Here is an 11,437-nt window from a genome sequence, read left to right on the forward strand (position 1 = left end):
TCAGAAGAGGATAAGTGATTTACCTAGAATCACAGAGTCAGTATTTAGAGCAAGATTCCAACTCATTTTCTTGACTCTAACATTTGATCTAATACTGTTAGAAGATACCTACAAAAGAAAACTCAGTGTTTCTTTGATGAATAGTTAAATAATCTATTTGACTCGTGTATTTCAACTTTTCTTTCTGGGGTCATTTTAGAGCATTTGGAGCATTTACTTGGGATAATTTAAATAAAGTATGACCATTAAAAATTTTATTTGTTTTCTCACTGTTGCCATCTTTGTTATTGTCCTACATCCTTCTCTACCTCAAGGTGATGTTTATAAGCATTTATAGCATAGGTTCATAGAATTTAGAGCTGGGAGGGATCTTACAGGTCATTTAGTACAGAATACTTATTTTATAGGTAAGGAAGTTGAGAAATTCACTCTTCACAAACCAAGACCTAGAGAGCTCAAGGATCTTGTCTAAATTCACATAGGTAAGAAGTTACAAAACTGGAATCTGTCCCCAGGACCCCAGAATCTAAAGTCAATGTTCCTTTTTCTATCCCATGCTGCCTCTATTAATTGGCTTCAAGGATCTGAAGACCAACAAGAGCTTTGGCCCAAAGGTTGTTGCAGTTGGTAGAAGCCTATAGCTAACAGATGTGTGTTTGAAAGAACAGAGCAATCGGAATGTCTGCTGGTGAAACCAACGCTCGCGATTGGAATCTCTACCCGAGCTGTTTGGACATGACCAAAGGAAACAAATGTTTGACAAAACATCTGAAAACATCTGTTTTATTTTGCTTGTGTGGATGCAACCTTTCTGGCCTGAGGTGTCTGCTTTTGGCGGAGATGTGGAATGGAGGTCTGTCCCAAATATGGTCAAGGTATATCCTGTCTCTAACAAGAGCAAGGGAGCCAGATTCCAAGTTGGGTAATTACATTTTGCCTGTTTAAACCCTGCAGCCTGAGTTTCAGCTCATTATAGTTTTCTTTTTCTCTCTCTCCCCTGGAACTAAAGGACTAACATTCAGTGTTTGAAGTGTGGAGAGTTGGAGGGAAGGAGGGAGGAAGGAGGGAGAGAGGGAGGGAGGAAGAACTGAGCAAGAGCTTTACATGTTATCTTGACTATTTTACCCATTTTTCCTTAACTAGGAAAAGTAGAATACCATCATTTCCTTGTATAAAATTATCTTAAATACCTGTTCACTATCCTACCACTACCACCCCCCCCTAAAAAGGGAAAAGAGAAGGGATATGATTCCAGTAACATCTCTTTAGCACCTACTATATTCAACATACTGGGATAGATACCAGGGAATTCAAAAATAAAACAAGAAACAGTCTTTGTCTTCAATGACATTCACTTTTCAGATATTGAAACGGTTTCCTCTAGTTGTACATGGAATCAGAGGTAAAATTCAAATCCTGGTCCTCTAACTACCATATTATATACTTCAAAATCAGAGTATAGGTAATAGTTTGGACTAATACATATATATTTATATATATTTATGTGTATGTGTATATGTATAGTATGTATGAAAGAGAGTAGTATGGAAAAAAGTTAGGAAGGTAAATTGGTGTAAAATTGTGGAGGTCTAAAATGTCAGACTAAGAATGGAAAGAATGCTGTCATATCACTAAAGTGTCCAAGTAGACTTGGGTCATCTAAGGAGCATTTAGGTCCTCTTCTGGTGGTGGCTCTTTAGGAGATGCAATACTCAGCTTGATCTTGGTCAAGTGATGATCTGGCACAATGATGATCGAGTAGGTAAAATGTTTTGCAAGCCTTCAAGTGTTTTCTAAATGCTAGTTATTATTATTATTATTATTATTATTATTATTATTATCAAATCCAACCCTTTTATTTAACAAATAAGGAAACTGAGAACAAGTTAGATTACTTAGCTTGTTGGAAGTGGTAGAGGTTGAACCAAGTTAGTGGGTTGTGGACTGGACATCTAGTGCCCCATCCCATTCCCCTGCCTCTAAAGTTCCTAATTCCTGATTGTTCTCCACATTTTTTTCTCCCTTAGGTGATGAAAATGGGATGTGGTGTCAATTACTGGGAAAAATATACAAAGACCTAATGGCTAATCTATTCTTCTAAGTATGAGGGGGACTACTGCACCTAAGAGACCGGATCTAATTGTATAATAAAATTCAAATCATTTCCAGCAGAACAGGACAAGCAGTATCTGTGTGGGGAGGAGCAGTCACTGCTTCTTCCCTAGACAAGGGAGCTGTGAGCTGACCCTGGAAATTGCTTGTGGGTAGAATCAGAATAGGGCCTAAAGGGAGTTAGGAATATGGCTGCTGGGAGCAATGAGGGACTGTAAAGCTGTTGTACTGTAAATAGTATCTTCTTGTTTTATGTGTCTCGGTGGTCGTGGTTGTTTTTCCAGCTAGAATGTCTATGTCAAAAGTCTAACCTTGGAAAGAAATCCACAACACTGTTCCATAATATTCTCTCTCGCCCCTCTCCACCCCTTGCTCGCCCCACCACTGATGTTTTGAAGGGAGTTTGTGGACTGTCCACTCATCATTCTCCCTTCAAAACCGTTGTTAATCCATCTTTTTCTTTTTTCCTTGTCTTGTCGAAAGTTGGGAGGTGGGGATAGCTCTGAGGCTGACCCAGAACAGGGGTGTTTGGTCTCAAGTGACTTGGATGTGTTTAGAAGATCCATCAAGAATTGGGAAAATGCATCTGAAAATCAGTTTTTCTCTGAGTGCTGATGCCTGATCCATCTAAAGTTGTACAGAATGTTTGCCGTCCACCCCCCCCCAAAAAAAACCAGACTGCACATAAAATGAATGGCAGCTTTGAAAGCCACCAAAAAAGTCAAATTCTCTGTTTATTTAAGCTAAAAAAATGCATCTGGGAATAAAAGTCATTGAGTTATAAATGAGCTCTCCCCACCCTATTCCCCCCCAACCAAAAAAAATAATTATAATAAAAATAATGGCACCATATTCCCTGATAAACCAATGCCAGAAAAGCTCTTGGGGATCAAGTTTTTGTCAGTCCCCAGCTTTTACCAATTTAAATTCTTGGCAATGTATTAAAAAAAAAAAGCATAAGGTATTTGAGACTCCAATCCCTCAGGTACTAAATCTAGTGTTTCCTGGCAAGAGATGAATGTCGTTGGAGTTTAAACCTAGCACCATCGCACCAGATCTCCATGGCTGTTCATATTTATACTTAACAGACAAATATGTCATTCTTTCAAGATCCCTTTAGAAAGCCAATTTTTTCTCACATGTTCCCTTCCCACCCTGATAAAAATGAAGCCTGAAAAATCCTAGGATGGCAGCTGACAGACCAGTATGGTAGGTTTTTGAAAAGTTATGGGGGATGCTCTTTTGGTGCCGGGAAACCCTATTTCCCCAACGCTGCTTAATTACGTCAGGCCATATGTGTAACAAAGAAGTCAGTACACAGCCCTCTGGATACACTGAACGAGAGGGAGTTGTAGCTCATTAACAGCCATCCCTTGATCCCCTTAAATTTCCTTTGTGCTTAGTGGATGGATTACTATCACCTGGGAGGGTTGGGGAGTGCAATAGTCACCAATATTTTTCTGCCAACAACTCCATTTGGCATCTAATTTTCAAGTTTCTCTGCCCATTGAGCAAGTAGATGTATTTTAGATCCTATTTAGTTTTTATGTGTATTACCCTCCACTCAATTTTTTTCTGCTCTTCTGTTCTTTCTCTCCATTACATAAGCCTTCAATCCCAGTTCATTTTTTATTTCCCTATCTTTTGAGCCTTTTCCCTTACCTCTGCCAGAGTCTTGACTCACCTCTCACCTGAGTATTTCAAAGTATTTTCTGACCCCTTGTTCCTCAACATGAGTGAAGTATTTTGGACTCTGGACCATATATGGATATAGGAAAGAGAGTAGTTTTTGCCTTGGCCATTGATGTTTATAGATTTGGCCAAATCCCAGTTATTTACCCTTCCTTCTTATAATCATAATCATAAACATTTATACAGTGTTTTAAGATTTGTTTTACTTAACATATATTATCTCATTTGTTCTTCATAATAAACCTGGAAAGTGGGTGCTATAATTATTATGCATCTTTTACGCATGGGGGCACTGAGGCAGACAATGGTTAAGTGGCTTGCCCAGGGTCACCCATCTTAGCAAGTGTCTTAAGGCTGGATTTGAACTCAGGTTTTCCTAACTCCAAATCCAGACAGAGTCCTATGGGTCAGCTACGTTGTACAGTGGAGAGAGCGCCTGGCTTAGAGTCGGGAAGAGTTACCTTCCTGAGTTCCCATGTGCCCTTAAACACATAATAGCTTAATTAGTGGCCCTGGGCAGGGCACTTTGTCTCAGTTTCCTCATCAGTAAAATGAGTTGGGGAAGGAAATGGCAAGAAAACTCCAAAATGGGGTCATGAATAGTCCAACACAACTGAAAATGGTTGAACAACAACAAATGTGGTATTAAGTAGTTATCTACCCTCTTTCAAATAATTCATTTCTCCTGGAAAATCCTTGTCTCTTCTATCTTACTATCCAGCAAAATCTTAAGTGCTTTAAATCCAGTTCAGGTTCCTTTTCTTCAGAGGAGGCATCTCCAACCCACACTGATCCTTCATTCTTTGAATTCCTTTAATGCTCACTGTCTATGCCTCACAGTCTTAATTTTTTTGTCTAGCATGTTTTATGTCCATACATGTTTTCAGTCTCCTTTGAGATTATAAGCTTCTCAAGGACAGGGTATAAGGTTTAAGAAAATCTTTTATATCTCTCAATTCAAATTAATTAAATCAAAGTGACTGAATTTTATTGGTATTTTTATATTGGACTGTGGACTTTTCATTGCTCATTTCATGTTTACAGATGGAACTACATATATTGCATATCCTGATACCTGTATGACAAGTTGTAGGGGCATCAATTTTTGTTTGCTTGTTTTTTGTATTTTTTAAAAAAGACATTAGTGCAATTATACCCAAGCTATTAAAGCTTAAAACTGCACTAAGACTTTGGGGACTTCCTATATTCTTGTTTTATCATGTTTGATCAATGTCTTTCATTTTTATAACACAATCATTTCTAGATGTTCTGTGATCTCCAATCCCTACTCATTGCCTGAGAAACTTCCTTTGAAACAAAAACAACCAAGCAAAATCTTTAAACTACACGGTACCCATGCCTAGAAGTACCTTCAATGTTCTATACCCTTGGGACAACTAAATGGTGCAGGGGATAGAGCACTGGACCTGGAGTCAGGGGGACCTGAGCTCAACCTGAGCCTTTGACACTTATTATTGCCTAGTTGTGTGACTTTGGGCAAGTCACTTAACCCCATTGCCTAAAATAAATAAATATTTAAAAAAATATTCTATGTCTTTTATCCTTCTCTTTCTCCCTAGAATGAAAGGAAATGCATTTCCTAATCTCTTCCGAGCTGCTAAGATTCATTATCATAATTATACAGCATTTGCCTTTGTTACTTTGGGGTTTTTTTTTGGTGACTCCAGTATTATAGTTATTGTAATCATAGTACAGTCCTTATGTTTATTGTTTTCCTTGTTTTGCTTCCTTCATTCTGTATCAGTTCATAAAATCTTCCTGTATTTCTCTGAATTATTTAATTTGCTATATCTTGCAGAGCAAAAATATTGTATTACTATATCACAAATTGTTCAGTCAATTCTCAACCAGTAAGCACCCATTTTGCTTCAAATTATTTGTAGCTGCCTGATAAGGATAATTGTGTAGTTGGTTCTTTAAGTTCCTGATGGTTAATGAATCCACTATGAGAGTTTTCATGGGAGGCAGTTTGGTGGCAGTTTGAGTGTCAAAGGATAGATTCAAATTTAGAAGCACCATGTCTAGGTGATTTGGTTGTTGTAATAGTGTTACTTTATTAGATGGCTCAGTGAATAGAGCACCAGTCCTGAAGTCAGGAGGATCTGAGTTCAAATATGACCTCAGACACTTAATAATTACCTAGCTGTGTGATCCTGGGCAAGTCACTTAACCCTGATTGCCTGGTATCCAGAGCCATCTTCAGTCATCCTGGACCCAGATGACTGTGAAGGATAAAGTGAGACTGGTGATTCAGCATAGCCTCCCCACCCTGACTCCACTCAAATCCAATCCAAGTGCTTGCCATGACTTCACCTCGCTGATGTCATGGTCTTCTTTAACATCATCAGCAACATATAGCACGGTTAGTTGCTAGGTGGCACAGTAACCAAGTGCTAAGCTAAAGTCAGGAAGACCTGAGTTCAAATCCAGTTTTGTACACTTAATAGCTGTATGACCTGGGCAAGTCACTTAACATCTTTTTTTCACAAATTCCTATTTATCTTTTGGGGGGGAGAGGGAAGGGAGATGTTTTGCAAGGCAATGGAGTTAAGTGACTTGCCCAAGGTCATACAGCTAGTACATATTAAGCATCTGAAGTCAAATTTGAACCCAAGTCTTCCTGACATCAGGACTGGTGCTCTATTCATTGTACCACCTAGCTGCTTCTCACAGATTCCTCAACTGTAAACTGGGGACAAAAATAGGACCTATCTTTCAGGGTTATTATTATATTTCCAAAAAAGTACCTAGCATAGAATTAATAACATAGAAATGCTTCTTCCCTTTCTTTCTCCTTCCCACATTAAGGCTTCCAAAATACTTTAGATCCATTAACTCATTTTGATCCTCACAACAATCTTTTTTTAAATAATCCCCATTTTACAGATGAAGAAACTGAGATTCAGAGGATTTGTGACTTGCTGGGGATTAGATAGCTAGTTTTTCCTAGAAGCAGGATTAGATTTAAGTTCCCCTCTTGATTCCAAGCTAAATTATTTCGGATTAAACATTTAACTATCTTTTCAATGGATGAACATATAGAAAGGTGGCTAAGATATGATAAGGGGAAGCAGAAGCATTCTTTCCATTTGACAAAGTAGTCTGTAAAAACATAGTTTCCCTTCCATAAAAATATAAATTAAGTAAAAGTCTCATCCTACATTCTCTAGATTTCATTTATTCTACTCCTTGGATCATGCTTCTTTTATGTAAAAATGAATACTTTGAAACTTATTTACCCATAATAACTCTTTATAGTAGGTGCCATGGAGCTATAAGAGATTCTCAAGTAGCAGCCATGCATATTCCCTATGAGTGGGCATCCAGTCTGAGTTAAAAGACCTCCAATCATGGGGAAACTCACTGCCCTGAGGCAACCTGAAATGCAGTAGATTGTTGAATCTGGTTTTATAGGACCTGGATACAGAGTTCTTCAAAGGTAAATTGGGGGGCATCTAGGTGGTGGAGTGGATAGAGCATCAGCCCTGGAGTCAGGAGTACCTGGGTTCAAATCCAGTCTCAGACACTTAATAATTACCTAGCTGTGTGGCCTTGGGCAAGCCACTTAACCCTGTTTGCCTCACAAAAGCCTAAAAAAAAAGTAAATTGGGGAAGGTTGTGGATTCTACTTCATGGAATTCCTTCCAGAAAAATCTGGATGAACATGTGTTGGATATGTTGTACCAAGTGCTGTACTAGCAAAATATTTAACAATTGACTTTCCAGAGTGGGGGAAAAACCCAAGTTGACTAGATACTTTTTTGAGTTTAATCTGCATCATTAACATTTTTGCCATGATATTTTAAGATCTAGCCAATCAAAATGATAAATCAAGCCCTAATCTGTAGCATATGGTGATTTCTGAGCTATAAATACCCATACTGAAAATTTAACAATCAGCTCTCATGAGTCAGTTCAAGCAGGATCCAACACATCCCTCATTCTATCTATTGGACCCTGGGAAAGTCATTTAACCTCTCTAAGCTTCATTTTCCTTATCTGTAAAATGAGAGGCCTAGATAAATGGAACCAGGATGTGCTTTCCATCTACCTCTGCAACTTCCACATATTTTTCCTAATTCTGACTTCTGAAGCCAAACAGGACATATATTTCCTCTTTCAAGACATTTCTTCAAATACTTGAAGACAGCTCATGGTGATTTCTAAGACTTGTTTTTTTCCCCCCAACAGCTACATATCTTCATTCTCTTCAATTAGACTTCGGTAATTTTCAGTTCTCTCACCATTTTGATTTTCCCCCTTTGGACATACCCTGGTTTGTTCTATATCTTTTCTAGACTGTAACAATGGTCATAATTCTCAAGATGTGATCTGACCAAGGCAGAGTATTCTAAGACCATGGGGAATCATTTACTCCCACCTTTGCCTTAATTATGTTGTCGGGCAGTATAATGGAGGTCTAGCACATTCTCAGATTCCTGGCTCCCCAACAATTCAAGTTCTTTGATGGTTCTAGGGCCCAGGTAGCTTCTGGGATTGGAAAATCTTGACCAAAAAAAAGGCAACTACTGTACAAGCACTTTGGGTCTCTTTAATTTTGTTGGTGTGGGATTCTCTCTATCCACACAGATTAAGCAGTCTTCCTGAGTTGCCATGGCCAGAAAAAAATGTATTACCTCCTGGCTAACCATCTGATGATGAACCATATGTAGCCAGTCTCTTGCTCTCTGATGGCAAACACATATTCCAACTCTGGCTTTTTATTAAGAGCTTTTAAAATTTGGCAGAGTCTTCATGAGCTTGCATTCCACTGGCACTGCCTTTTAGAACCCAGGGCAACTTCCACAATATGGCAAGGTATTCATTCATATATGAGCCTCTGATGATGTGTGTGTTTTTTATTAAACCAACTAGAACTCACATTGGATCCAAAGCAAAGATATTTAACCAAACAACATAACAAATTAGGTAATGGGAAATATTCCTCCATACCCACAGGGTTATACTTCCACTTGTTACCATACCACCTACCAGTGGTGAAAAGGAAAGCATATATATGTGTACATAAGTCTAGAAACATACAAAAAGAGGGATACATATAGGAAATATATGTGGCAAGGTGATGCTCATGGCTACTCATACCTCTAACAGTACAATACGCCCGATGATGTCAGCAATGTTTCTATTGGCTGGAGTCATATTCTACCACTTTCCTCTGGACCTCTCTGTTGAGCTGCTGTTGGATGCTGATGTCCACTGAGATGTGGTTTCTTCATTGAGTTGCTACTTTCTCTTGCCATCTACAGGTCTCCACCTGCAATGCAGCTATTCACAATATGGAAAGAAATCTGCCAGCTTGTTAATTTTTTTAGTTATTTTAAGTCTCCCTTTTAAGTGCTGTCTCTTAGGGTTTCTCTTGGTCTATGCTCTTATCTAAGTTTTGATCTGAAATTCCTTTTATCTCCTATCATATGTCCTATTCATATCCCAGAATCCCCTTCAAATGATCCTAGATGCTCCATTTAGCAAAATTGGAGTTGAGGTGAAGGAATTCCTTTCAACCCCCATGATGCTTCTGGTTACTATAAAAAAAAATCATCTTTGGAGAAAGACTGAAAGGAGTTGGCTGTGACTGGTGGATCTGTTGACCTTTGCTGAACTTCCCTTCATCAACCCATGCTCCCTAAAATCAATGATGATGATGATGATGGTGGTGGTGGTGGTGGTGATGATGATGATGACTGGCGGGGGTAGAAGGTGCAGTATATGTGCAATTGTTCTTCCCAGGAGGATCCCTTTCCTGGCACAGGCTTAATTGTACCCTATTAGTGCCTATGGGACTAGTCTGGACTTCAAGGATCATATCAGTAAGAGTAGAGTTGATTCATCTAAGCAAAAAACTTACATTTCCATGGGCTTCTAGAATTCCCAGAGATCTACTTTCCATTCTCTACATTCATCCCCTCGATGAATGAAAGAAGTACATGTAAAACAGGAGAAGGGGGTGGGGCAAGAGCAGCCCATTGTGGTTAAGGAGGGGACTCAAGGAAAGTGGTTGGGGGGGGGAAGGAAGGGAAGGAGGGAGATTTGGGAGAGGGAGCATTATGAATATGCTACGTGAACTTCAGCTTCTTATTGATTAAGCCCATTTGGTAGACTGCTCATGAACCTAATAATCAGATCCTGCTTAAGCTTGAGCTTCCCCGGTAATTGACTCTCGCATATTGATTAAGATGTTGTTGTGTCCCAGTATTTCTCAGTGGTAATGCAGCTGAGAATGGTGCTCTTCTCCCGGCAGGGCTCAGCACTCACTATACGGCTGTCACCACGCTTGCTTTAATGGATAAAGCTGTCATCCTAAAGCTGGAATGTCTTGCAGGCACAAAGACGAAATTAACTGTTCAATAATTTATGGGACATGGAAAAAACTTTACCCAACAACTCCAATTGATTGCTGTAAGTGTTTTGACTGCACTTGCCTGCTTTGCATAAAGTCAGCGACTTTGGGCAGCTTGCTTTTCACTCAAGGCCATTTCCTGGCCCCTTTCAGAGTAAAAAGTGGAAGTGTTTACTGTATGCTTGGGATGGGTTAGCTGGTCTGAAGAGAGCTAGCAGGTAGACTCTGATGGCATCCCGTCACACTTAGCCCTCCACTCATGGGTCATCCCATGGGTTTAAAGCAATGAGTTTGGCAGACCTGGCGGCCAGGTCACCCAGGATCCTGGTAGAACTGATAGCCTCCGTCCAAGTGGGACCAGCTACCAGGAAGCCAGCCTCCCCCCATCTCTACCTCCTCACCCCTATTTGTGGCCTACTTTCCCTTTCCCCTGCACTGGGTCAGGGCCTCCTGGAGAAGTAGGCTGTCAGTCACACCTAACAGGGAGGTAGTTTTAGGTCACAGACATAACACACATGTTTGATAGACAGGCTGGGTATCATTAAAACTGACCTCGCTTATTATCTGGGTTTTGATTAAATAACAAACTATCTCACAGGTACCATGAGACATACCTTTTTTTTTTCCCTTTTTCTTAATCCACTCCATTTGTAACCTTGAAAGGGTAAAAAAGGGGGAAAATCAAGGTAGCAAACTCATAATCTCCATTTTTTCTGCATAGCTCAGCCTTTTAAAAACTATAATATTATCCTTTGAACATGTCTCTGTTTTATCACAGGATCTTTATTGAAGTTTTAATCAACGTGAACAGCTGACAAAATAGTCGATTGCAGATACTCTTGTACATTATGTATCCTCCTTGTGAAACTGGGAAAAAAAACCATAACATTCAAAGAAGAGAAAATAAACATCCAAGTTTAAAAAATAAATGAATCTCACTAAATGGGGTAAATCTTGTGTAGCTGGAGAAAGGCCAGCAGCGTGGCACAAGGACAGTGTCCATAGAGTTTGGAGAGATCATTACCATAAGATAAATAATCATCTCCTTTTGTCACCCACTATGAATGTAATCAATACTTCAGGCCCAAGTCCAAAGACTCTTCTCCACAGAGCCACCGCCAGAGGCCATGGACCACACCAACAACTTTGTAAGGAAGCAAATAGGCTTCTGCCTCCAAGTCTAAAGTGAAATCCACTGATCTAGCCAATATTTATTCCTTTATTCCATCTTTAGACACCTTTCTCTTGTCCTAT

The 11,437-nt window shown here is 39.4% G+C and overlaps 1 long non-coding RNA gene across 1 annotated transcript; it reads left to right on the top strand.

Moving 5' to 3' along the window:
• Positions 1-595: 595 nt before the first annotated feature.
• Positions 596-11,049, top strand: LOC141494867 (uncharacterized). The gene is made up of 3 exons (XR_012470567.1): positions 596-922; positions 10,085-10,242; positions 10,962-11,049. It is a non-coding gene; the product is annotated as an uncharacterized LOC141494867 (long non-coding RNA).
• The last annotated feature ends 388 nt before the right edge of the window (positions 11,050-11,437 follow it).

The sequence above is a fragment of the Macrotis lagotis genome, chromosome 8 (genome assembly GCF_037893015.1).
Source record: "Macrotis lagotis isolate mMagLag1 chromosome 8, bilby.v1.9.chrom.fasta, whole genome shotgun sequence".
In the NCBI taxonomy this organism is placed as follows: Eukaryota; Metazoa; Chordata; class Mammalia; order Peramelemorphia; family Peramelidae; genus Macrotis; species Macrotis lagotis.